We start from the raw sequence: 27783 nt of genomic DNA on the forward strand, positions 1-27783 counted from the left end.
TCACCATCAGCATCAAGACGACAAATGTCCAGGATATTACTACATCACCATCTGCCAATATGGAAAATGTTGTTGATAGCTTCACATACCTAGGCTTTATAACCACCAGCAGTGGGTCACTTAATGCTGAAATCAATGCACAGCAGCTGTTATGTACAAACTGACTAACAGACTGTGGAACAACAGCAACCCATCTGAGAACATAAAACTGTACCACACATCCATCTTCAGTGTAGTCCTTTACAGTGCAGTCGTTATAATGTATACTCGGCAGGAGAAAATGCTGAACAGTTTCTATCGTCACCGTCTCAGACATATTCTTGGTATTGCTTCACAGGATAAGGTTACCAACACAGAAGTCCTGGAGTGTGCTAATTCCATCAGCATACACTCATTGGTAAACTAACAAACCATGTTCATTAGACAGATGATGGTTATATACTGAAAGGTCTTCTCAGATATCCATAATTCTGCTATACACTCATTTGCAATGGGAAATGAAGTTGACAGATATTGACACTGTGAACTAAGAGATAGTCACTGTGACTTCTGGAGGCTGACAGTTTGGAAGGACATTGGAAGAGAACATTAGTTGAAATTAGAAGCTCAGCTGGAAGAAAAAGAGTGCAGAGAAAATAGAGGCCAACAAATTGTAGACTTTCTCAGCCTACTGCCTTCCTCAGCAGCAAAGGTGGCAAAGATGTCATGTCAGAAATGGGTTCCTGAGTCACACCAGACAGAGTTGAACACCACAGCAGAAGCCATCATCTTATGAGATGGAAAGTTGCTACTTAGCTGTTTATGGCACTTTGCTTTAAACAATTTAGATGCCATGTTTCCTGCAATACAATAGTGACTATGCTTCAAAAGCACCAAATTGTTTGAAAAACCCTGTGGGACATAGTGATGAAAGGTGGTGCCTTATAAATGGAAGTCTTTCCTTTTTATAATGGAATGACTGGTGGGTTACATCACCTGGATTAGTCTAGAGTAAACCTGGAGAAACAAGGTTAAAATTTCAAATCAATGACCTTTCAAAATATTAATTCTGTTCCTCTTTTCACAAATGCCGCCAAAGTTGTTGACTGTTTCCAACCTTTAGTCCCAGATGACCAGCAACTTTTTGAACTTTGGATGATGTGTGGGCTGCAGTGAACTCTAGCAATTCAGGTGTTCAATGAGATAGTACAAATCTTTATACAAAGCCTCCTTTACTGAATAGCCCACACGTTATTTTCAATTTCCCAAAAGGCATCTTGTTAGTTGAAACATTAAGGCAGGGCTTCATTTACCTTTGATGTTCAGGTGAATATCAAAACTCCAACGTATATCTAATTCTTCTAACGTCCTGTTCCATATCCATGTATTAAGTAACATCTCCAAAAAAGATATTAATCAGTCAAACATTTAATTTCAGTTTATTAGACCTTGCTTTTCCTGTTAGATCGTGCTCTACTAGATCTTGCAATTGAACAAATCCAATGTCACATTTGCTAGTATACATTTCAAAGAGTATCTTTGTCCTGTGATGCTTCTCAGATAAATAATTAAGATTTTATATGAGATATTTACATATGTGGTCCCTTGTTCTCGCCTGCAGGTGGTAGGGAGGAACTGAAGTAGTGCTTTGTGTTACAGATTTTGGAAGGCACAGATGCCAGCTAACCATCAGGGTCATGTAAAACATAGCACTTGAAATTCATTTAGGCATAAAGATGCAGGACTAATTTAAAGGTCATTGGTTCCTTTGGTCCATTGCAATGTGGAAGGAAGTTTTATTTTTAGTCGTACTTCAGCGCACTATTGTAATCTGAAACATTTCAGTGGGGCGTTGCTTACAAATAGATGCTAATCTATTGCTTATGAAGTGGAAACAACAGAAATATCCAATAGATGACACTATTCTACTGGCCTCATTTAAGATGCCAGGCTTGCAAAAGCAAACAGAAATTCTACCCATCTCAGTAATCACACAGAATTCCAGAAGTTGCCTGCCCATATGTCAATCTTCTAGTCATCAACAGCTAGACTCCTGGTGACTCTAAGTAAATTGTTTTTGTGTGCATTTTGGTCACTCTAACTGCAAAAGGGGATCACTAGGAATAGACGTTAGGACTCAAGAGTAAAATGTCAAAATTAAAATGGGACATGACTGAGGTGTTCATATGATGGCTCATTAGGACAGCAATTTAGAGCTGAAGACTGGAACATAAATTCAGAAAGTCACAGAGAAAGATCAAATTCCCTTCCCAGCAGAATATAAACAGTCTTAACCCTGACAAAACAAGAGCAGCATGAAGATATTTGAGTTTTGATTGAAAGACATGAGGTTAAGCATAAATGTTGAATAACTAAAAAACATGATTGTTTTAAAGCTATTTACATCATATAGAGTGCAACTGTTCAGAGCCAGAGGTGTGGATCATATCGGGTTAATATACTTGACTTTCTTCATATATTACATGTTTCAAAAGATTTTATCTTCTTGGAAGTTAGCTGTTGCTTGTCAACTCCCTCAGGATAGTACAAAATGTGCATGACCTGTGGAAATATCAGATTTGATCGAACAAAAGCTTTCTCTTATTGAATATTTTATGTAGTGCAGATGCAATTTCATTTGGGAAAAATGTATTTGTAATAAACACCAGTCACGTTATAAAATTGAAAATGCTGGAAACATTCAGCATGTCAGGCAGCGATTGTAGAGGGAGAAACAGTTAACATTTCAGACCTTTGGCCTTTCATCAGAAGTATTTGTTTATTCTATTCTGCAAAATATACAAAGGCTAGTGTGGTTACCCGATGAAGTTCATCAAATTGAGAAGTTAACATTGTTTCTCACTTCATAGATGCTGCCTGCCCTATCAATTATTTCCAGAATCAACAGTGAATTGTATTCTGCTTTTAACTTTATTTCATGTTGTCTTGGCCTGGAAGAGTTCTTTTTTGACTGAGAGTTGCAGAATAATTTTTCATGGTCCATATAGGGCTGAAATGTTATTCTTCTGTTGAAAGTTTTATACTTGCAAAAATTTCTTTTTCTTCCTCTTATTATCCACAAACAGCTGAAGCAATAACTGCATGTTATATAAAACCCATCTTCGGTTTTCATCCTCTAAACCACTTTCATTCGGTCAGTGCAAAACTTTGGCCAATACTGAAAACTTCCAAAACATTCCAGCTGACTGAAGTCTCCACATGGTGCAGTAAGGTAGGTGGGGGTGTGGAGGGGGGAGGGCGGAATTGCACTTGTAAAACTGCTAGTCAACACTCATCTTAGAAAACGGAGTTAAAAATGTATTGCCTTGTCAACAGATAAAAGCCCTGGAGTCAGCCTAAATTTGAATAACCAGGGGAAAAAATAATTATAAGTGAATGAGGAAGATGAAAAAACAGAGCCTTTCAAATAAGTGTTGAAAGTTGATCTTAACATAACTTTCTCTTGTAACCAGGAGTAGGTCATGCCTACTAAAAGTAGGAATTATTCTTAATCAGAAATTCAGTTTTCCATTTACAATGACATTCATTTATTTTCATTCACAGAACTGCATTGCTCTCTTGCCGAGGGATTTTAAGGAAGTGATAAAAGAAAAGCTTTTAGAGAAATAATGTTGAAAAGTGGAAAACAAAACTAGTGGATGAAGCAATTAAACATTGGATAACCAGGTAGAAACAAGAGATATATGTAAACATCATAACAATTCAAATCACTAGTGTCTTCTGCAGCTATAGATAACCAAACTTCTTTTGTAAAGACAACAGCTGCTTCTTCAGAATATTTCTTTTGCCGCTGAAATGAATGGAGGAAATTCATGTTGCACTCTTCCTGATAAGTGGAATTTTTTCTTTCATAAACATTCTTAAGGAAAGATTATTTCCATCTATTATTCCAGCACATGAAAGTGTAAAGAGATTTTTGGATAGACATTAATATAACTACAGTAACCAATTTAAAACAAATATTCTTAGATATTTCAAAAAAGACAAGAAAATTAGGGGCAGCGGCATGAGTTGTACATATCTTTGTAATGTTTACGAAGATGCGTTCTTCCTTTTAGTAGAGTTAACTTACCAGCACTTGTTCTGTGACTTCTACTACATCAGAACATTGAGAAATAGCAGTTGGCAAGTAGTTCCACAGCACCATGGAAACCACAACAACACTCAATATGATCACATTCGGAAGCAAAAAGGGGCAGAGTGCATGGTTGGGTAATTGGTCAGAGCTGCTCCCATTCCACTGGCTCAACTTTGCTGCAAATGAACTTTTTGTCGCAGTTTTGGAGAAGTACAGCTGGAGGAGCTCCAAAAAATGTCTGCTTAACTGCTAAATTCATTTGAATTTAAATTAGCATTTTCCTTTATACAAATTATATCAACTGAAGTAAGTATTACAAACAAAATGTAAAGAAGAATAAACATTCAGATCTGAACTTTCCCATAAATCTTCTTTGTCATATGGCCCTAGTTATTTTTTATTCTCCTTAGATCTCATTATAAGGTATAACTTTTGGTTACTGGCCAAGATAGGAAAATGCACTTTAATCTTACTTCCCTGGATCAAAGTTCTCAACTTTGATGCACCATCCTTCCCAAACACTTCACATTTAGGTTTGGGATAAAACCACTAAACTCCTGCAAGTTGTTCTGCCACTACACATACAAAAGATTTGCAAAAGATTCTTCACTATATACCTTCTTTATGTCCAGACAATGCTGCTAACTTGTAAATAATTTGGCAATATTATTGTAAGATTGTTTTGCTTTTCATTTTTCACAGAAAATCACAGTGAAGCAATATCAACTTTTTCTTTGGTTAAAGATTTTACATTTTAATAAATACAAACACCTAGGTAATATAAACACTTCACCCAAATAGATAAGTAAGGAGAAATTGACTAAAACAAAAGGATAATGGCTATCACTTATTCTGGCATCGGATAACTTGTTAGCATCTCCTACAGTATTGCAGGAATTTCAGTCATATTATAAAGAGAATCAATTCACTCAGGTGCTGAAAGGCTAGTTTGAGTGGGACACCAAGAGGAGAGTTCAATTCCTGCATCGGATGAGGTTACGATGCCTTCTCAACCTTTTTGCTTCTGAATGTGATCATGTTGAGTGTTGTTGTGGTTTCCATGGTGTGTGGTGACTCTCAGGTTAACTCACTACTAGTCATCCCTCTCTGAGACAGCAGTCCTATGGGATTACAGTGACTCTCTGGAATATCATGTCAAATTACATGATCATAATGATGCATGACTGCCAGTGTTTTTGTCATTAGTTCAAATGGATTGCAAATTCCTGGAGTCCTCACATGAGCAGAATAAGGTAAAAATTTAAAATTGCTGTCAGCAATTCAACATTCCTTCCGAGTTGATATCCAACAGACTGCAATTCCCAGACTATTAGTGAACAAACAAAACTTCCACTTATGTGCAATTAGTCCCACTAAGTAATATTGAACAAGTTAAACTCTGTTAAAGAAAGTATCTATTTCACTGCAGTAGACTTACAATTTACAATAAATTAGTCCTAGTAAGCTATATTTATAAATTGTGAAATGTAAAGTGAAGTGCACGAGACTGGGGGGAACAGATCAGAAACTGGAGTGGTTGAGACGATTGAAACGCCAGCAGTGTAGAGCACAGATTGTTGGAAACTAGGGGAATGGGAGGGAGATGATGGAAATTGTCACAAACTGGGAGTGGGTAGAAAATGTCACAAACTGGTGGAAGACAAATAACAGCAGGAACCGAAGGAGAGAGAATAGCAGGGACTGCAATATATGTTTGATTGGGAATGTAAAGAACTTGAAGGAGCAGGGTAGGGAACGTCACAGATGGGAGTGGTCAGGGAATTTCAGGAACTGGAGGAGGGCAGAAAGTATCAGAAACTAGTGGGAGTGCTAGACAAAGTCAGGAATTAGTGAGAGAGAAATCAGAAATTCATGGAGAGGGAAGGTCAGGAACTGGTGTAGAGGTTGGGGAAGGGAGTGTGAAGTGGGTGGGGAATTGGAGCAGAAGACAAAAACAACAGTGGTGAGGAAGAATATAATCCAAATCGAAAGTTGTGGAGAGGTGGGACACAGCCTCATGTGTGAGGGATTGTCATCCAGAACTAACATGCTCTGTCAGATCTGTGTCTCATTCTTCCCCTCCCACCAATCCTGATGGCATATACTTGACGATGAACAACAGGGAATTGATTTCTTGGAAAGCTCAGTACACGGACGTTTCTGGAAATCTGCTATCTAATACTAGAAACACTCAGCAAGTCAGACAGCTTTTATGGAAAGATAGACAAAGTTAACATTTCAAATTCTGATGAGAAGCTATTGACCCAAAGCATTAACTCGGCTTTTCTTGATAGATGGATGCTGCCTGACTCCTTTAGCATTTCCAGCATTTTATGTTTTATCAATCAACTGATGACTGGGAGGATAAGACAGGGCAGGCTATGCAGGTCCATTTTAGAGTTTTCTTGCTTTAATAGTCGCCTGTCCACAAGAACAAGTAGATGTCATTGCTTTGGGAGTACTGGAGTAGGTTGGCTTGGGCCACAGGAAGCTCTCTAATTCATTGTTTTGCTACCTTTCAGCTGGGACATTTGCTATGCCCAGTGTGAGTGTGCTGACACAAAGACGGACAACATTAACCACATCGAGTAAATATTTATGGAACTTAATTAAGTAATTTGATTTACAGCATGTTAATTTCAAAGTTCTTAAAGCCTGTGAGGCATTCAAAATTAAGACTGGAAAAACACTTTGGCCTCAATGTGAAAATATCACCCAAACTCTCGGTCTTCCTCTCCAATAAATGCATTGTATAATAAATAGCACTAAAGTTGACTTTTACTCGATTTACATCTTATTTCTTGAGATTTCCAAAAATGCCTATGGTATAAAATAGAAATTAAGTTTGAAAATAAGAAATCAAGAATAGGATTCATGTGAACATAGTGTTTTTGAGCAGTTTACCAATTCAATTTCAGAATTAGAGAATCATTTCATTGCATTTTAACCAACTGATCAGACCCAAGAGACAACAATTTGGAATTATATATCGGTTAGAATCTTCCCAGGTCCTGAACTATGTGGGCCACAGCAAGTCACACATTGGAAATCACTTGAGAAGTTCAGCAGGGACCTATCAATGTTCCATTTTCCAAACATGTTTTGAATGGTAAGATGAGATTCTTATCTCTTTAATAGGGAGATTTCCAGTCTCCCACCTGCTCAACAGAAACTCAATGCCAAAAAGTTCAAAAACCAGAGCAGGTATCTTGTGACTCCAGCTCTCCACTTGTTCCTCTAGGTTTCCATTTTGGGACATTTGGCATCACTGTTCATGGGCAGTGACTGCATTCACCCACTATATCCACAGATCTTAGCATCCAACCCTACCATCCCTGATCCACGCACATGCAATTACATACTAGCACTTCTCATTGTAATGTTGCTACAAGAACAGTTGTGTGCTGGGCCAGCCACTCACCTCAGGAATGGGCCACGGTACATCTCAGTGATCCTCACTCACTTTCGGCCTACCTGAATGCTCACAGCATCTCTGCCTTGCTGTGCCATTTTGCACAGTCTTCTTTCCTAAAGCTAATAGGTTCACAGTACATCTGTCTTGCCTTGCCTTTTAGTGCAGACTCAAAGCGAAGCAGCTTGTTATGGTTGTCAGCAGTCACTTGTCAAGGGGGTGGGCATATAGCTATATAGGACATGCTACATCAATGTATCATTTGGACTCTATGCCAAATGTGTTCCAGTCAAATGGTTGTGGCTCAAACTCTCAGAGGCAAAGTCCTCAATCAAGTCAAAGGGTGACACCCTGCAGACAGAAGGCCAGCACAGCAAGTCAAGGACAGGTCAGATAGCAGTCCATGGTCTGTGACTCTGTCAGTCAGTCATTTGGGTGGTCATGATTAGAGGACTCTCCTTGTAGGAGCTAAGGAGTTACCTGTTAAGCACACCCCTCCCATCTTGGCTTTTTCTTGTGGGCCTTTTTTTCTTGGAATGAGACAAAGTGAATGATTGAGTGAGTTATTGGTACTGGTGCAGGTAAAGGAAAGTTGGTGAGGTATTCCCTGTGAGTGACCTAAGAGGTACAGAGGTCATACAGTGTTAGTTATTAATGGGATTGGATGGATGTCAGCAAATGAGAGAAGTTAAAAATTGGAGATGTAGTGGAGAGTGAAGAAGGTTACCTCAGATTACAACGAGATCTTGATCAGATGGGCCAGTGGGCTGAGAAGTGGCAGATGGAGTTTAGTTTAGATAAATGTGAGGTGCTGCATTTTGGGAAAGCAAATCTTAGCAGGACTTAAATACTTAATGGTAAGGTCCGAGGAAGTGTTGCTGAACAAAGAGACCTTGGAGTGCAGGTTCGTAGCTCCTTGAAAGTGGAGTTGCAGGTAGATAGGATAGTGAAGAAGGTGTTTGGTATGCTTTCCTTTATTGGTCAGAGTATTCAGTATAGGAGTTGGGAGGTCATGTTGCGGCTGTATAGGACATTGGTTAGACCACCGTTGGAATATTGCATGCAATTCTGGTCTCCTTCTTATCAGAAAGATGTTGTGAAACTTGAAAGGGTTCAGAAAAGATTTACAAGGGTGTTGCCAGGGTTGGAGGGTCTGAGCTACAGGGAGAGGCTGAATAGGCTGGGGCAGTTTTCCCTGGAGCATTGGAGGCTGAGGGGTGACCTTATAGAGGTTTACAAAATTATAAGGGGCATGGATTGGATAAATAGACAAAGTCTTTTCCCTGGGGTTGGGGAGTCCAGAACCAAAGGCATAGGTTTAGGGTAAGAGGGGAAATATATAAAATAGACCTAAGGGGCAGGTTTTTCATGCAGAGGGTGGTACGTGTATGGAATGAGCTGCCAGAGGACGTGGTGGAGGCTGGTACAAATGCAACATTTAAGAGGCATTTGGATGGTTATATAAATGGGAAGGGTTTGGAGGGATATGGGCCGGGTGCTGGCAGGTGGGACTAGATTGGGTTGGGATATCTGGTCGGCATGGACTGGTTGGACTGAAGGGTCTGTTTCCATGCTGTACATCTCTATGACTCTGTGACTCCTCTCCCTTTAAAAATATGTCCTATTGTCTTGAAGTGCCCATGGGGGGGATGGATAGGATAAATTGACAAAGTCTTTTCCCTGGGGTGGGAGAGTCCAGAATTACAGGGCATAGGTTTAGGATGAGAGGGGAAAGATATAAAAGGGACCTAAGGGGCAACTTTTTCATGCAGAGGGTGGTACTTGTATGGAATGAGCTGCCAGAGGAAGTAGTGATGGTAGTACAATTGCAACATTTAAAAGGCATCTGGATGGGCATATGAATAGGAAAGTTTTGGAAGGATATGGGTCGGGTGCTGGCAGGTGGGACTAGATTGTGTTGGGATATCTGGTTGGCATGGACAAGTTAGACAAGTGTCTGTTTCCATGCTGTACATCTTTATGACTCTATAACTCTAAGATGTTGCATGCAACAGTGAGAGTGGTAGAGCATCAGCCTTAGTGAGTGGTCGGTGCAGTAGCAAAGCTGCAGTGAGTGTGAGGTAGCTGAAGGAAAGTAGTGGCACATACCCTGCAAAGCAGAGAAGATCAATAACTTTCTTCCCAGACTGCTGACAAATCCTCCAGGTTGAGACCATACTGACCCAGGTGCCAACATTGGATGAGGCTGGCAGGATCTAGGGTCATGTCATCGTAGGGAAAGAAGACAAACACCCGCTGCATCATTCCATCCACCATGACCTCAAGGTTCCCAACTATAAGATGGGATGATGATTTCCTAGATTTTGACTAACTGCTGTCTGGAATCTACTGAGGTCTCAGACGTGGCAAGTGCTTCCACCTACAACCAGTGAGAATATCATGCTGGTATTGGGTGAGACATCGTTATCGGGTCAGGGTACATGGTTAATGAAGTGAGCTGGGACAATAGCATAAGAAAACTTGACAGACTTCATGGAGAGAAACCCTCTATGGAACTCAACAATGGATTCTCCATCCACAAACAAATTAAGTTGGAACTAATTCGCCAAGTATCTCTCTTAATAATCTGACATAAATAATCTGACCTACCCTTCAAAATATTACCAAGAAAAGACTGGGTAGATAAACTATTTCCACTGGTTAGGAATTATTGAACTCGGGCCCGTAGTCTAATAATTGGGGCCAGACCATTTGGAAAAAATGTTATGAAGAACTTTACACATAAAGAGTGGCATATGTTTGGAAAGACATTTGGTAGATGTTCACAAATGACAGTGGATGCTGGATCAGTTGAACATTTTAAATCAGAGATAAATATTTTTTTGTTAAGGAATGGTATTAAGGGATATAGGCCAAAGGCAGGTGTGTGGACTTAAGCCACAGATCAACCATGATCTGAGTGAATGATGGAAGAAGCTCAAGGGGCTGAATGGCCTACTCCTGTTCCTATGTTCCTATATACTGTAATCATTTATCATAACAATACAAGAACTGGTTTGAAATGAAAGACATTTCTACATAAGAGGAAAGGAAATTGCTTAAATCAATGGACCTTGTAGAGACTGTATGTTTTACTAACAAGGACTGCTGAAGGGATTGCTGCACATTTCAAAAGGAAGTTCCTGATTCTCATTACAAGTGGTATTTACATAGCTGTCTGTTCAAGGAAGTTTAGTTGCAGATGGGTTGGCATGAAGGGGTGTATACGAATTGAGAATCAGCCACCGACATGTAGCTATTTGATAACTGGCCACCACTTTGCAGACCAATGACAAATATGTTTCCTGCTTGCCAAAACTTGTGGCAGGCTCCTAAGGCAGCTGAGTGGTTTGTGGGTGTGAAAAATATGATATAGAGGTATTTGGACCTCTAGAAAATGAGTGGTCTCTCTCTCTCTCTCAGGAGCAGGAGAGTTGACGTTTCGAGCATAAGGTCTTCTTCAGGAATGAGGGGGACTCTCCTGCTCCTCTGATGCTGCCTGACCGGCTGTGCTTTTCCAACACCACACATTTTGACTCTTATGTCCAGCATCTGTGGTCCTCACTTTCCCCAAAGTGTGACAACCTACATGTTCCCCCCTTCAATAAAGAGCTTTGTAGCCAAATTGGTAGTGCATCTGGTATCAAATACTAGTATTGAAAAATAGAACAAACTGAAATAACCTGCCTCTAAACTCCTCCTTGTATTGTGCATCTTATACATTAAAATTCAACATCCCCATTTTACAGGATATCATTTAGAATCATAGAATCATAGAGATGTACAGCACAGAAGCAGACCCTTCGGTCCAACTCGTCCATGTTGACGAGATATCCCACCCCAATCTAGTCCCACCTGCCAATACCCGGCCCATATACCTCCAAGCCCTTCCTATTCATATACCCATCCAGATGCCTTTTAAATGTTGTGATTGTACAAGCTTCCACCACTTCCTCTGGCAGTTCATTTCACACACGTACCACCCTCTGCGTGAAAAAGTTGCCCCTTAGGTTTCTTTGATATGTTTCCCCTCTTACCCTAAACCTATTGCTCACATCTTATTTGAATGATAAAACGTGGAGATTTTGTTCGTGAAAATGGTAACATATTCAACAAGATAATTTTCAAGTTAATTCTACCATTTACCAACAACCAAAAACAATCAAGGTGATAGTGTAATTTCAATTCAGTTGATACACTGTTTTTAAAAGAGGAACTGTGTACATTTAAATTGCTACATTGTTGCAGTTACTTCCTTTTATGTGCTAACAAATTAAAGCCTAAATTAGTCAACCAGACTCACCCATGTCAGCCAATACAAACAGTCAGAGCTTTATGTGAGAACAAAGTTTTGGGAAGGAAGAATACTTGGGATCGTGCTTATTTCCTGAGTCATTTTGAGCTACTAATCATAAAAGGTTGTGACATCTGCCTTAGCAAACTCTTGCCCAGTGTGTTCTGTCCCTTTAGATGGATTGGGAAATTCATGGTGGGCCACTGCCAAGCAAATGGTCTAAGTAAAAAAGTAGCTCATTGTCAATGGAACTGAAAGATCCTTATGTGTAAATGAACGATACAATGAAGGATCACACTAAAGTCACAAGGGTGATTATAGGATTAACAGTTGACCTCTATAGCATCTGTACTTTCTTGTTGGAGGTCCCACTACTTCTATACATAGCTATCTATTAGACTAGTGAGTGTGTATGTCACTATGTATGACAACTTTTTACTTAACTTGTTCACAGGATATGACCAGGCCAGCATTTATTTCCTCCATCATCTCAACTGCCCATGATCTTCCTCGTTGATCTGCTGCAGTCCATGTTGTATAAGTCCACTCTATGGAATATCTTACAGCATTACCCATAACATAATAGGTGGTATTTATAATGATAAAATTGTGACAACTAATGCACAATGTTGTTGCGATCAAGAAGTGTATTAATATTTTGAACACAATTTGCCACTCAGTATAGATGATTTAATCAATCTGTTCCAATGCATTCTGATTTAGGGGACACAATGGTTAGCACTACTGCCTCACAGCGCCAGTGACCCAGGTTCGATTCCGGCCTCGGGTGATTTTCTTTGTGGAGTTTCTCTTCGTGTCTATAGGGGTTTCCTCCAGGTGCTCTGGTTTCCTCCCACAGTCCAAAGATGTCCGAAGAGAAGGATCAAAGGTTAGGTGGATTGGCCAAGGGAAATGCAGGGTTACAGGAATGCAGTAGGTCTGGATGGGATACTCATCGGAGGGGTGGTATAGACTTGATGGACTGAATGGCCTGCTTCCACACTGTAGGGACTTTGTGACACATCTCTGAAGTAAGTGGGACTTGAAGCCAGGCCTTCTGGCTCAGAGGCAGAGACAAAAGCACTGCTCTGCAAGAGCCCAACAAAATGCTGTTGCTTGGTTTTGACCGAGGGTCTGTACACTTGTAAACCACAACATTACAGAAACAGAACACCTACACAACGTAAAGGAACTGACTTGCAAATAGTGATGTGCTAAAAAGGCATACATAAGATTCATGATACTCAACCAACAGAGAACACCTGCTTAAAGAGAACGAACTAAGCCATTACTATTTGCTTCAGGAACATAAATGAAAATAAGTAGTGCATAAACAAGTTTATTTAATCTGTTGCAATACATACTGCTGATGAAAGATAATCTCGACCATTATGGACAGTCATGTTAGAATGCCATTGAACAAAGCAAATTCTGTTCCTCTGAGGCTTTCATACTCAGAATGATCACACAATTGGCATTTTCAATTACTTCTAACTGAACAGCAGCAAGTATTTATCATAAGCATGTTTTATTTTTAATTTTATATGTACACACTAGAGCTTCACACACAAAGTTATGCCTACATACTCCTGCAATTCTGGCAGGAAGAGAAATGGGAGAGAATGCACTTGAAACAAACTTTAGAGCACCATGTTTACTGCACTTCCTGTATTGTGGATGCTTTCAGAACACGTTTATATAAAGTTTTAGATAAAACTGCTACCCACCAGCAGGCGAACACTGGATGGCAAGGTTACATCAGTCTCCGTGATTATTGACTACTGTCACATTCATCACCATAGTAGGGAAGTTAATAATTTGAAATTGCAACCTTTAAAAAAGATTTATTTAAACATCAATTTATAACAATTAAATGAGCATACAGGAGCAGAAACACACTTTAAGTCAGCTCATCTCTGTTCTTGTGCATTGTGTAAAAACAATCACAGATGCAATTTAACTACTTAACTAATCTAAAGATGACAGCTCCAATGTTCACTGTACTATAATGTGCTCTTAATATTATTTTTCTTAGAAGTAAATAGATTAGAAGGACTTTACTGCTGTTATGTATGAAAGGTTAAGATAATAAATTTCTTGGTTGTCATGCGCACGATCATTACAGAGTCTTTCCTTACCTTTGCTGCTCTTTTGAGTAAGATATATCTCTAAAGTTTCAACCTCATTAATAATAAGTGAATCACTAAATCTCACCAGAATAAAGAAATTTTAAAAAAAATTAACATCTTCCACTGCTTGTTTTTCCAAATTGTTGTGTATTTTTGATCAGCCAAAAGCTTTTTCATTTATTTACAAGATTCGGCATTACTTATATGATACCTCTTACTGCCAATCCCTAATTGTGTTTGAGTAGAAGCTGTTGGTGATGCTCCTTTCGAATAAAAAATGAGAGGCTTGCTCGGCCATTTCGGAGGACTGTTGAGAGTTCACCATATTACTGGAGTCATATATGGGCAAAATCAGGTAAGGACAGCAGAACTGCCTCCCTAAAGGAATTGAGGTTTTATGAAAATTTGGTACCCATTCATGGTCACCATTAATGTTACTAGACTTATTTCAGATTTTAATTAACAAACTGACTGAATTCACACTCCCCAGATGCTCCAGTGGGGTTTAAGCTCATGTTTCCAGATCGTTAATACAGGCCACTAGATAATACTAAAACTACTCCAAACAGCAAGCTGTTGCTTCTAATATTATTGTGCAGTAGAGTCAGCAATTCCCTGGATACAATGAGATAGCTATACTGATATCCAAAGGTAAATAGAGATTGATCCATAGATATGTCACAAACATATCATTTCCTCTTTGTTTCCAACTTCTCACAATTAGTAATTCCTCCAAAATAGTTTCCTTGACAATACCACAACAATCACTGTGAAAAACATTGACAGCATTCATTTAATGCAATATGATCAGTGCAATTAACCAAAACAAATTAATCCTAACAGTGTGAAAAACATACAAACACCAGAACTGGGCGCATAGACCATACAGCCAGTTGAATCAATGAAATAATATGATAATGGTTGATCTTTGCCCTCTAATCCAGATCCCTATTTACTCCCCATACACCTCAATGCTTTGAGTGGAAATTTGTTTCAGGAATCACAATTTATCAAACCAGAATCTTATCATCATTCACTTTATCAGGCTCCCAACTATGCTCAAAAATAATCCATTACCATCTACTATTTAAGATAAGAATCATTCAGTTATAAACTAGTGCAGTATTACCACAAACGTAATATGCAGTGAACTGTTCAGGTAATTATCACCATGGTCACTTGCACATTAAGTGATTCTCTGTGGAGGTACCAAGTAGAGGCTAGACTGAACCAGAAGAAATGACATCTGGGCTACTTTCATATAACCCTAGCAACTAGTTTCAGATTGATAATAGTGAGACATGGGAATCAGTCATACATTCTCAGGCATAACATATTGTACTAGAAGTACCAAATGAAATAGAAAGGTATCACATCAGTTTGATAAGAAAGCAAATAAACCTCACATTGTCTTAGTAATCATAGTCAAAGTCATATTTGTGTTAATATGATTCCTGTACATGCATGTTGACCAATAGCTGGTCAAGATTCTGAATATGGCCTTTTTCAGGCTATGAAAGGAAATTACTCATAATCCCATTCCCGCCAGTGAGCACAGACCCACTTGTAATCTTAGTAATCATAGTCAAAGTCAGATTTGTGTTAATATGATTCCTGTACATGCATGTTGACCAATAGCTGGTCAAGGTTCTGAATATGACCTTACTGCTCCTCTAATGCTGCCTGAACTGCTGTGCTTTTCCAGCACCACTAATCCAGAATCTGGTTTCCAGCATCTGCAGTCATTGTTTTTACCCACCTGTAATTTTGGTCAGCGTAATTCATGAAGGGGGAATTAAATTTTCTGTAGGGTATAGCCAGGTCCTGAGAGGCAGGTGTCTACTATTTCCACTCCAGGTGAGAAAAACACAAGTGCTACTTTATGTATTTTATTCCACAACTCTACCAGTAAACCAAATGGCATTGCTGCTGAGCATCTCCAGAGAAGTAATTTTCATATTCTTTAACTTCACCTCAGTTATGGTTAGCTCTAACAGAGCGTGAGGGAACACTGACATTAATGCTTGATCAGCTGACTTCAGATTGACTTGTTGATCCAAAGCAGCCCTCAAAAACAAACATGAAGCATGGTTGGGTTTGAAGATTCCAGAATTGCACCACAGTTTATGGGAGGGTAAACAGGAAACTTTCCCACACAACGCATCCACCAGAATAGCATAGGCTAGCCCAGCTTCCTGTCAAATCCTGCAATAGGCACATTACAATGGGATCAAACCCACTAACCAAGGTCCCATCTGTTGAAGATAGACAGAAACAGGGAGTGAAGAAAAGAGAAAAACAGTAAAATTATTTTTAAAATAAAGTGAATGGAAGTAAAGTGGCATAAAAATACAGAAATCAATCAATAGAGTGATTGCAAGAGAAAGAGAAAGGGCCATGCATAATTGGAGGCAGATCGATTAGTGAGATAGATGAAAGAAATACACAAAGAGGTGAAATAGACAGACATAAGTGAAATGGTAGAGTGAAATGTACAAAAATAGAATAAAAGAGGAAGCCCATATACCATTTAATTTAATCACTTACAACTTACAATAGGTAAGAATCCAATATCTCACTTTAACACACGCTGCAAGATCTATGCGCTTTTACCAATTTCCTGTTGAATAGGGGAAGTCAAGATGTAATGCACAATTTTACTAATGCTTTGCACCAACGTTAAAATGGAATACTGTATATTCTACCCCTTATTATAAATTATCTCAATAATATGTCTCCAGGGAAACAAAATGGGGTATTCAGCAAAATAAATGTTGCTGATACATCAGCCTTTTCTAATGCTATTGTTCTTTGTTCATACAAGTTTGAGCCCTGGTATTCTTCACAGTTATAAAATTAGTTGTTTCTAAAGTTGTTCAATGTTCCCTGCTCCCTCTAACATAATGACTGCAGTATGAGCTATTGGTTGGGATTCTGTCCTCAGCAGTGAAGGAATGGCATCCACCATGCATATGCATGGACTTATCAGTGCAGAGTTTGACTAACTACTGTCTGTTTCAATGTGATTCTGTAGATAATCTGTGACATTGCAATAGGACAAGTAACTGTGAGGGTCATCAAACAAGCATATTGTAGTATTTTCACTGCAATATGCAGGCTCTAAATCAGTAAGTAAAAAACAAGGAATAAATTATATTTGAAACATTCACAGAGATCAAAGTAAAGATTGAGAAATGTAGATCGAATTCAGGAAAATTGATAAAAGAGGGAAATAAAGAAGTTATTTTGAAATATGTTGTTTTTCAATAATCTCCATAATTAATTCCCATGTATGAGAATGAAACTCCATTTTGCAAAATTACATTTTCAGGATCAGAGAGGTTGTTCAGCAATAATGATCAGATATTACACCGTTAAAAACTCCCTTACACCCGCACACATTAGCCTTAACTTTTTCAGGTCTTTAATTAGTCCAGGACTAGCACTTAGTTCAAGCTATTACACTGATTTCAGTGTTATGCTTATCAGTGATAACTATAATGCTACACCATCTAGAGGAGCAGCCTAACTTTAACAATTTTGGATTTCCATCTTTAACTATGGAAAAGAAAATGCTTCATTATTAAAACTTGTTGAAGATTCAGTTTGGAGAATTGTGAATTGTGGTTTATTTGAAAAGACTGCAGAGATGCCAGAACTGTATTTTTTCAAAAATGGTCACTAATTACTTAATTCACATGCGTGGTCTCTGCCTTAGCTTGGTTATTGTTTGGAGTTTGGTTGGGGTATAGCCTGCTGAGAGGAAGTCGCTACCCAGCTCATCCTCTGCCTTACTGATATTACTCCTTTGTGAAACCTGTCTACATTTGCCAGCACACTAACAGAAAGTCATCTTGAACATTTCATATCATGCCCTTTTTTCCTTCAAGAACAATTATATGGTCAACCGATGTTTTCACATCAATCTCTGCAAAGACAACCTTTTCTCTCTAACTTCTAAATGCTATGTATGTAAGTTGCATTGTTTAAAAAGGTAAATATTTATTCTTTCCTATTTCAAACTGTGTGTTAATCAGCTTTACATCTTTGTTGAATAAATTTTTTTATAATAAGATCAATAATTTTGCTGTTTATTAAAGAAACCTGGCTGATGGACGTTTTTTGTTCTATACACATTTAAATTTATGCTGTGATTGTGCAGCAGGGTGACTAGAAAGAGAGACAGTGCACTACTCCAAATCTTGGACATTACACAACATTGGGAACTCATCCAGGATAACCCAAATCCAGAAACATATAATTGGAAATGGGATAATACCAACTGACAATAAAAGGAGGAAAGGCAAGGTTTCTTATGAATTAGAGTGAAGCTTAGCATTTAAAAATGACAACTGTCAAGATTAGATTAGATTATTTACAGTGTGGAAACAGGCCCTTCGGTCCAACAAGTCCACACCGACCCACCGAAGCGCAACCCAACCAGACCCATTCCCCTACATTTACCCCTTCACCTAACACTACGGGCAATTTAGCATGGCCAATTCACCTAACCTGCACATTTGTTTTGAACTGTGGGAGGAAACCGGAGCACCTGGAGGAAACCCACGCAGACACAGGGAGAACGTGCAAACTCCACACAGTCAGTCAGTCACCTGAGGCGGGAATTGAACCCAGGTCCCTGGCGCTGTGAGGCAGCAGTGCTAACCACTAATTTTGTTAAGTTTGTGCAGCAACCTGGGATAGATTATAATTCTTTGAAGAAAGAGTCCACTGGACCACTGCTGAATATATTGGAACACTTGCAGTTAGATAAATGTCAAACACTAACAAACCTTAAAAATCAGAAATTGGTGTACGTGAAGCTGAAGACTGAGTGAGACAGTCAGAAGGAAAGACAGAAATGAAAGGAGAGAAAGTCACATTTGGCATAGATTCAGTTGGAAAGGAAGACCGGAGATCTAGAGATTCAAAGACAGGAAAAGAAAAGAGAATTTCGTATAGAAGAAATAGAAAACAGCATTCAAGACACTGGAACTAGAATTGCAAAGGAAAAGAGAAAAAGAAGAAAGAGAGGAAAAGGAAAAAGCTAGAATTAAAACAAAAAGACTCCAAGTGGAGTTCTAATGAGGAAAGATCTGACTCAAGCCCAAAGGCCAGTTTAAAGTTGTACAAGCCCGCCCAAAGTTTGGTGAAAATGACAAAGGCATTTGTATGTATTTTGAAAATGTAGCTAGACAGGGAGATGGCCAAAAGAAAACTACAAAGTAGGCTAACTGGCAGTGGTAATGAGGTTTATGCCATCTTTCCAAAGAGGCTGCTTCAGACTTGAAATGGGGAAAAGGCTATTTTTGGTGCATGCGAGTTGGTCCCAAGAGCTGACAGGCAGAAATTTCAGAACTATCGAAAACAGCCTGAGCAGAATTAGTATTTTAGAGCACAAAGCAAATTAACTTTGCATGTTAGATGGGAGCATTAAAGATACAGGTTTATATAAGACCCTTTGGAAAATAAATCACCTGGCATTGAAAAATTCACTCGCACCATTCGTAAGAACCCACACAGAGGATCAAAAGGGTACAACAGTCAGGCAGATGAGACAGAGTCACAGAGATGTACAGCACGGAAACAGACCCTTCGGTCCAACCCATCCATGCTGACCAGATATCCCAACCCAATCTAGTCCCACCTGCCAGCACCCGGCCCATATCCCTCCTAACCCTTCCTATTCATGTACCCATCCAAATGCCTCTTAAATGTTGCAATTGTACCAGCCTCCACCACTTCCTCTGGCAGCTCATTCCATATACGTACCACCCTCTGCGTGAAAAAGTTGCCCCTTAGATACCTTTTATATCTTTCCCCTCTCACCCTTATTCTATGCCCTCTAGTTCTAGAGTCCCCAACCCCGGGGAAAAGACTTTATCTATTTACCCTATCCATGCCCCTCATGATTTTATAAGCCTCTGTCAGGTCACTCCTCAGCCTCCAATGCTCCAGGGAAAACTGCCCCAGCCTGTTCAGCCTCTCCCGATAGCTCAAATCCTCCAACCCTGGCAACATCCTTGCAAATCTTTTCTGAACTCTTTCACAACATCTTTCCAATAGGAAGGAGACCAGAATTGCATGCAACATTCCAACAGTGACCTAACCAATCTCCTGTACAGCTGCAACATGACCTCCCAACCCCTGTACTCAATACCCTGACCAATAAAGGAAAGCATACCAAATGCCTTCTTCACTATCCTATCTATCCGTGACTCCACTTTCAAGGGGCTACGAACCTGCATTCCGAGGTCTCTTTGTTCAGCAACACTCCCTAGGACCTTACCATTAAGTGTATAAGTCCTGCTAATGATTGATAATTATGAGCTGTCCACAAATCCAGACCCGTCCTCTATTAAATCTGAGAAGGATGAACAGGGTTCAAATTCCACCTGCTTCAGAGGTGTGCAATAACATCTCTGAACAGGCTGATTTGAGAATTATCTAGAATACAAGGACAAACCTCCCATGTTAGATTATGCATCCTACATTCAGGGAACAAGCAGCTCACAAAATCCTATAGTGGCTCAGAAATGCCTTAGGGCTTTACAAACAAACTCAAAGAAATGGGCCAACAAGCAGGTCAAGGGTTACAGATTTCAACCAGTAGATGAAGTGTTAATATTGCTGTCCTAATAGAGCAAAACACTGAGAGCACAGGCAGTCAAAAGAATTGGGAAAGCAAATTATTTGACTGACATCCTGGGTCAACAGATGACTGTGTGACATCAGAAAGTTGAAGCAATCCTACTAGGAAGAGGAGAGGTAAGAATAAGGATGGTAGGTGATAAGAACAGAAGATGAAAGGGATTGCGAGGATGAAACAATGTGAAACAACTAGTTGGGGAAGAAGAGCTTGTCAAAACTGAGAATTTCAACAAGAGACCTCATTAACCAAACTTCCCCTGAATAAGACAAATACTGACCAGCAACAGAGCCTCTTTTTGTTTCATTTTCTTTCTGCATTGAATTGTGATGGTACAGTGACTCCAACTTCTATCTGACTATACTCCTTGTGTATGCGCAACTCTCCCCCAGTCAGGCTCCCTGTCACTATCTGACTATACTCCTTGTGTATGCGCAACTCTCCCCCAGTCAGGCTCCCTGTCACTATCTGACTATACTCCTTGTGTATGCGCAACTCTCCCCCAGTCAGGCTCCCTGTCACTATCTGACTATACTCCTTGTGTATGCGCAACTCTCCCCCAGTCAGGTTCATTGTCACTATCTGACTATACTCCTTGTGTATGCGCAACTCTCCTCCAGTCAGGCTCACTGTCACTATCTGACTATACTCCTTGTGTATGCGCAACTCTCCCCCAGTCAGGCTCACTGTCACTATCTGACTATACTCCTTGTGTATGCGCAACTCTCCCCCAGTCAGACTCCCTGTCACTATCTGACTATACTCCTTGTGTATGCGCAACTCTCCCCCAGTCAGGCTCACTGTCACTATCTGACTATACTCCTTGTATAAGCGCAACTCTCCCCCAGTCAGGCTCCCTGTCACTATCTGACTAGACTCCTTGTGTATGCGCAACTCTCCCCCAGTCAGGCTCCCTGTCACTATCTGACTATACTCCTTGTGTATGCGCAACTCTCCCCCAGTCAGGCTCACTGTCACTATCTGACTATACTCCTTGTGTATGCGCAACTCTCCCCCAGTCAGGCTCCCTGTCACTATCTGACTATACTCCTTGTGTATGCGCAACTCTCCCCCAGTCAGGCTCCCTGTCACTATCTGACTATACTCCTTGTGTATGCGCAACTCTCCCCCAGTCAGGTTCATTGTCACTATCTGACTATACTCCTTGTGTATGCGCAACACTCCCCCAGTCAGGCTCCCTGTCACTATCTGACTATACTCCTTGTGTATGCGCAACTCTCCCCCAGTCAGGTTCATTGTCACTATCTGACTATACTCCTTGTGTATGCGCAACTCTCCCCCACGTCAGGCTCACTGTCACTATCTGACTATACTCCTTGTGTATGCGCAACTCTCCCCCAGTCAGGCTCCCTGTCACTATCTGACTATACTCCTTGTGTATGCGCAACTCTCCCCCAGTCAGGCTCCCTGTCACTATCTGACTATACTCCTTGTGTATGCGCAACTCTCCCCCAGTCAGGTTCATTGTCACTATCTGACTATACTCCTTGTGTATGCGCAACACTCCCCCAGTCAGGCTCCCTGTCACTATCTGACTATACTCCTTGTGTATGCGCAACTCTCCCCCAGTCAGGCTCCCTGTCACTATCTGACTATACTCCTTGTGTATGCGCAATTTCCCCCAGTCAGGCTCACTGTCACTATCTGACTATACTCCTTGTGTATGCACAATTTCCCCCAGTCAGGCTCACTGTCACTATCTGACTATACTCCTTGTGTATGCGCAACTCTCCCCCAGTCAGGCTCACTGTCACTATCTGACTATACTCCTTGTGTATGCGCAACTCTCCCCCAGTCAGGCTCACTGTCACTATCTGACTATACTCCTTGTGTATGCGCAACTCTCCCCCAGTCAGGCTCCCTGTCACTATCTGACTATACTCCTTGTGTATGCGCAATTTCCCCCAGTCAGGCTCACTGTCACTATCTGACTATACTCCTTGTGTATGCGCAACTCTCCCCCAGTCAGGCTCCCTGTCACTATCTGACTATACTCCTTGTGTATGCGCAACTCTCCCCCAGTCAGGCTCCCTGTCACTATCTGACTATACTCCTTGTGTATGCGCAACTCTCCCCCAGTCAGGCTCACTGTCACTATCTGACTATACTCCTTGTGTATGCGCAACTCTCCCCCAGTCAGGCTCCCTGTCACTATCTGACTATACTCCTTGTGTATGCGCAATTTCCCCCAGTCAGGCTCACTGTCACTAGCTGACCACACTCTTTGTGTATGCGCAACTCTCCCCCAGTCAGGCTCCCTGTCACTATCTGACTATACTCCTTGTGTATGCGCAACTCTCCCCCAGTCAGGCTCACTGTCACTATCTGACTATACTCCTTGTGTATGCGCAACTCTCCCCCAGTCAGGCTCCCTGTCACTATCTGACTATACTCCTTGTGTATGCGCAACTCTCCCCCAGTCAGGCTCCCTGTCACTAGCTGACTACACTCTTTGTGTATGCGCAACTCCTCCCCTAGTCAGGCTCCCCGTCATTAGTTATGCCTTGAGATTTGTTCATTAAAACATTAAAAACCTATACTTCCAAATAATGAGGCATGGCATTAAGGAAAAAGAATTAAATTATGTTTTAAAAACAGAGTCCTCATGTTCAGTGGATTTTGTCGATAGTTCTGACACCCCAATCCAAAAAACGTGTTCTCCTCCATGATGTGGGTGTTTCTGAAAGGTGGTTTAGAAACCATAACCATTGTATTTTGCAGAAAATAACTTTAACTTATGTAAGACTTTTCATAAGCCAAAGAAATATTTTACAGTTCAGTTACTACCATAATGTAGAAAAAAAATCAACAATAAATTTGCATTAAGCAAGATCCTGCAAATGGTAATGAGATAACTAGCCTGCTAATGTTGGGATGAGAGATAGATATTTACCAGGTTACTAAGAAAAACTCTTCTGCTCTTCTTCAGAAAGTACCTTGAGATATTTTACAACCATCTGTAACAGCAGACTGGACTTCAGTACAATAGTGCCTTTGAAAACAGCATCACCAATAGTGCAGCAACCATTCACTCCTATTGAGTGTCAGTTTGCATTAAGTGTTCAAGTCTATAGAATGAGGCTCAAGTCTTAATGCGTTTTGTTATTTCCAACCACACTACTTGAATGCTGTACTGGCTGTATACTGATTGCAATGTTTCATAAAGGTGAGTTCATCCAAAACTCTGTTTTATCCTGCATTGGATTAGTGGTGTTGGAAGAGCACAGCAGTTCAGGCAGCATCCAACGAGCAGTGAAATCGACGTTTCGGGCAAAAGCCCTTCATCAGGAATAAAGGCTTTATTCCTGATGAAGGACTTTTGGCCGAAATGTTGATTTTGCTGCTCGTTGGATGCTGCCTGAACTGCTGTGCTCTTCCAGCACCACTAATCCAGTATTTGGTTTCCAGCATCTGCAGTTATTGTTTTTACCTCATTGATTTTTATCCTGCATTGTATGAAATGTCTTTCACCCATCAGCTTGTGTATTGCTGAACTGTCTTGATTCTCGGTCTTAAAACTCATTTTTTAAATTTATGTTTTTGTATTCAATTCCCTCCATGGCCTGAACCCTCCTTGTTTCTGTAACTTCCTTCAGAGCAAGAACCCTCTGAGAACTCAGCATTCATCTAATCCTGTCTATTTGTACATCCTCTACTTCCTTTACCCCACCAATATGTCCTTCTCGCCTGCTCAGCCATTCAAAAGAAATATGACTAATTGGATTGTGGCCTCATCTCTCCATTCCTGCTCACTTCCAATAACCTTTGACGTGCTTGTTAGTCAAAAATCTATCTACTTCTGTCTTAAAAATATTAATTGACCCTGCCTCCACCATTCTCTAGGAACGTGACTATAAAGATTCATAATCCGCAGAGGCCCCTCTTCACCTCAAGATGTACTTTAAAATTACCACTTTGATTCAATCTTTTGTCATACCAAAACTTATGTTCCAAACTATGATTATTTAATATAATTGCCCCTTTCTGTTATAATATGTTGAGGACACTTACTGAGGGTCCCCATATTCATATGCAGCAGGCTATGAAAATAATTCAAACTGATTCATTAGTCGAGTGTTGATGAAGTCTTGCACAGAGATGCCAAACTTTGTACGAGATGTCAAAGCAAGGTGCCATTTGCCTTCTCTGGTATTATGTAAACAATCCCACGGTCAAAGAACAGCAGAGATGTTATCCCCGTATCCTAGCCAACAATTACCCCATACAATCAACATGAAGGAATGAAATGTATTTGTTAAAGTAATATTTCCAGAAAGGATAAGCGGCTGCAATATACCACTAAAGAAGTTATTAGATCAAATTGCGTAAGCCCCAGCTAACTTACAAGTACAAGATCTTCACCCTAATCGGTATTTGTTAATAGCAACACAGAATGCAAGCTTCTTTTGCAGCGATGGGGCACATCTCGGAGAGAAACTTCCAGATCTTCTGGAATTCACTGTGTATGTGCCCTAAGTTGTAATTTGATTTGTACGTGAACAACAATGAGGGCCGCTTGCCTCGCCGCTATTTGTACAGACAACGCCAAATTATAAATCCGCCTCAGCGGACCAAATACAGACTAAAGAGTAATGGAGTTGCATTGAGCTGCGAGGGATGGGCCGTTGCAATAAATTAGAAAAATGCAATAGATTTATCTGGTTTAAACACTGCTTCCTGGCCGAATACGTCAATATTATGTCACCCACGGGAAGAAACTGTCAAACAATTGGATACACAGCAACTAAAATTACAGTACCCAAAATTGAAAGGGGTGGTGCTCCTTTGTAAAAGGAGTATTTCCTTCGGCCAGTTCCTGAAACGACGGTTTAAAAAAAATCGTGTCGACAAGGCGGCAAAATGACATCCAAGCAGACACACAATCAGTGCCGAGGAATGACTTTCAATGCTGTTTCCACACACTCAAAATGAATTCTCGAGTTTAAAGAGAAAATGAAACAGAACCGAATGTTACATCTGCGATACCAGGAGGAATCTATCGCGCCTTCCTCTCTGTCACACAACATTTGCAGCTTATTACAAGACCCTGAAGTCTGGAGGCACCGCCCCATTTCAGAGACGCAGCCCAACTCAATGCGAACATGCTGTGAAACGCTCAAAGCTCGATTTGTTTACAATGACACTTTTTAAAATCGCGTTTATTGCTTCGTAGAGCGATGCTTCTTTGATATATACTCGAGGACACTGAGGCAATTGAAAGAAACGTGAGAGCACGTTTCTGTGTAACCACAAGGTTATGTTAAAGTACTGAGACGTGTGCCAACAACCCAATGAACATTAAAACAGCGGTTCGGCTCCTACCCGCCCGCGGGTAGGATGTGTCAGCACTGCATCCGACCTGGTGCAGAACTATACGCTCCCTCTTCCGTCCTAGTTCTAATACTGGGCAACCTTTCCGCTAACGCTTATTTTATTAGATTTCGAACAACTTCTCAAAGCAAAAGGGCGCCTGACACACTTTGTGCCAAAATTAACATAACTTCACTTCGATTTTTAAAAACCCCCAGGATTTCTGACTGCCAGGGTGGGGTGGGAACAGTCTTTACAGTGTGTGAAGGCGGTCAGGGGCACATGGGCCGAAAGCTCCTCTTCGGCCACTTGCAATTTGTGCAAACTGTCATCTTGTAATTTCATATTATTTACTTTCCATACGAGAGGGACGGCAAAGTGGCTCAGCATCAGGGACCCGAGTTCGATTCCAGCCTCGGGCGACTGTGTGGAGTTTGCACATTCTCCCCGTGTCGGCGTGTGTTTCCTCCAGTTTCCTCCCACAGTCCAAAGATGTTCGGGTGGATTGACCATACTAAATTGCCCACATTAACCAGGGATGTGCAGGCGGGGTGGATGAGCCGTGGAAAATGTAGGGTTACAGGGATAGGGTGGGATGCTGTTCGGAGGGTGGATGTGGATTCGATGGGCTGAATGACCTGTTTTCACACTGTAGGAGGGTGGATGTGGATTCGATGGGCAGAATGACCTGTTTTCACACTGTAGGATGGCATATCATTACTGAAATGGTAGTGGGGAGGGGGAAGGATAGTCAAAATGATAAGTGTGGATGGGGCACAAAGATCAAATATAAACATCTGCAACACTGATTTTCAAATATAATGTGGTCCTGTATGTCAAAAGAAATGGCAGAGCGATCCGACAGCACATGATGTCCACCTATCTGCAGAGGCTCCCCACCCGGTCTCCCAGACTTCCTAAAGCAATTCCCCTGAAACATCATCCATCGCGGAGGCTTTTAGAGTGTTTATTTTTTATTTCTAGTGTCCCTGGTCCTTATCGTGTAACGGGCATTTCCTCATTTTTAAAGAGATGATTAATACAATAACTGAAGGCTGGGCAGCCTGTATCCCTTTACATATCCTAAGGCACTGTAACTGCATCCAATCACAGTCTTGCTGGCTTGCAGAAGGAGAAGAAAAATAACAAATTACAGCTTGGAATGAACAGGTGAGTTTCACACGAGGAAAGGAAATAAAGGCGGTGATGGCGCTTACCGTGTGCATGGGTCGCTGTGTGCGGAGCTGCTGTGACCTGATGTTGCTTTAACATAAACCAGCGGCTGTGAGAAGCTTCGAGCGCCCGGCGGTGCCGAGGCTGCTGCTGTTTCCAACGCCCCGACTCCTCCTCCCGCAGCGCAGGCGCCTCTTTCTCAGTCTCTTATTCATACCAACCAGGATCCATCAAGCAGTATTCAAATAACTCTCTCTTTTACAGGAGACAAGCATCCCCGCATTCGTTTGTTCTGGGATTCGTAGGGGTTTTTTTTTTGCAAATCAAATCGTGCACTATTCTCCATACCGTTATGTGTGTGGCGGTAGAGTCTGATTTGAAGAATTTCACTGTCATAAACCCATAATGTCCAAATAGGTTTTAATCACATTTAAAAGTCAAATCATTAATACTAGCCATCTGCAGATCTTTGTGATGGCATTAGATTGCTGTGGTAAACGTTATATGATGCATATGTTGAGTACTGAAACCAAGCACAGACTTTTTGCTTGAAAAATGTCTATTACAGGGTTTTTTGACAAAGAAGAATGGTGCCAAACACTTGCACTTGAATCAAAAACACAGCATGCAGTAAATTATTGCATTTTCATGTGGGCTTCAATGACAAATAATCAGAGTCATACAGCACGGAAACAGACCCTTCAGTCCAACCAGTCC

General features: G+C 40.7%; 1 protein-coding gene across 1 annotated transcript in view; it reads right to left on the reverse strand.

Moving 5' to 3' along the window:
- LOC140458063 (fatty acyl-CoA reductase 1) overlaps positions 1-27229 on the reverse strand; it is a 199017-nt gene extending 171788 nt beyond the window's left edge. The window contains exon 1 of the mRNA XM_072552107.1: positions 27111-27229. The gene's annotated coding sequence lies outside the window, so the exon portion shown is untranslated. The remainder of the gene's footprint in view (positions 1-27110) is intronic.
- Between the last annotated feature and the right edge of the window lie 554 nt (positions 27230-27783).

The sequence above is a fragment of the Chiloscyllium punctatum genome, chromosome 32 (assembly GCF_047496795.1).
Source record: "Chiloscyllium punctatum isolate Juve2018m chromosome 32, sChiPun1.3, whole genome shotgun sequence".
NCBI lineage: Eukaryota > Metazoa > Chordata > Chondrichthyes > Orectolobiformes > Hemiscylliidae > Chiloscyllium > Chiloscyllium punctatum.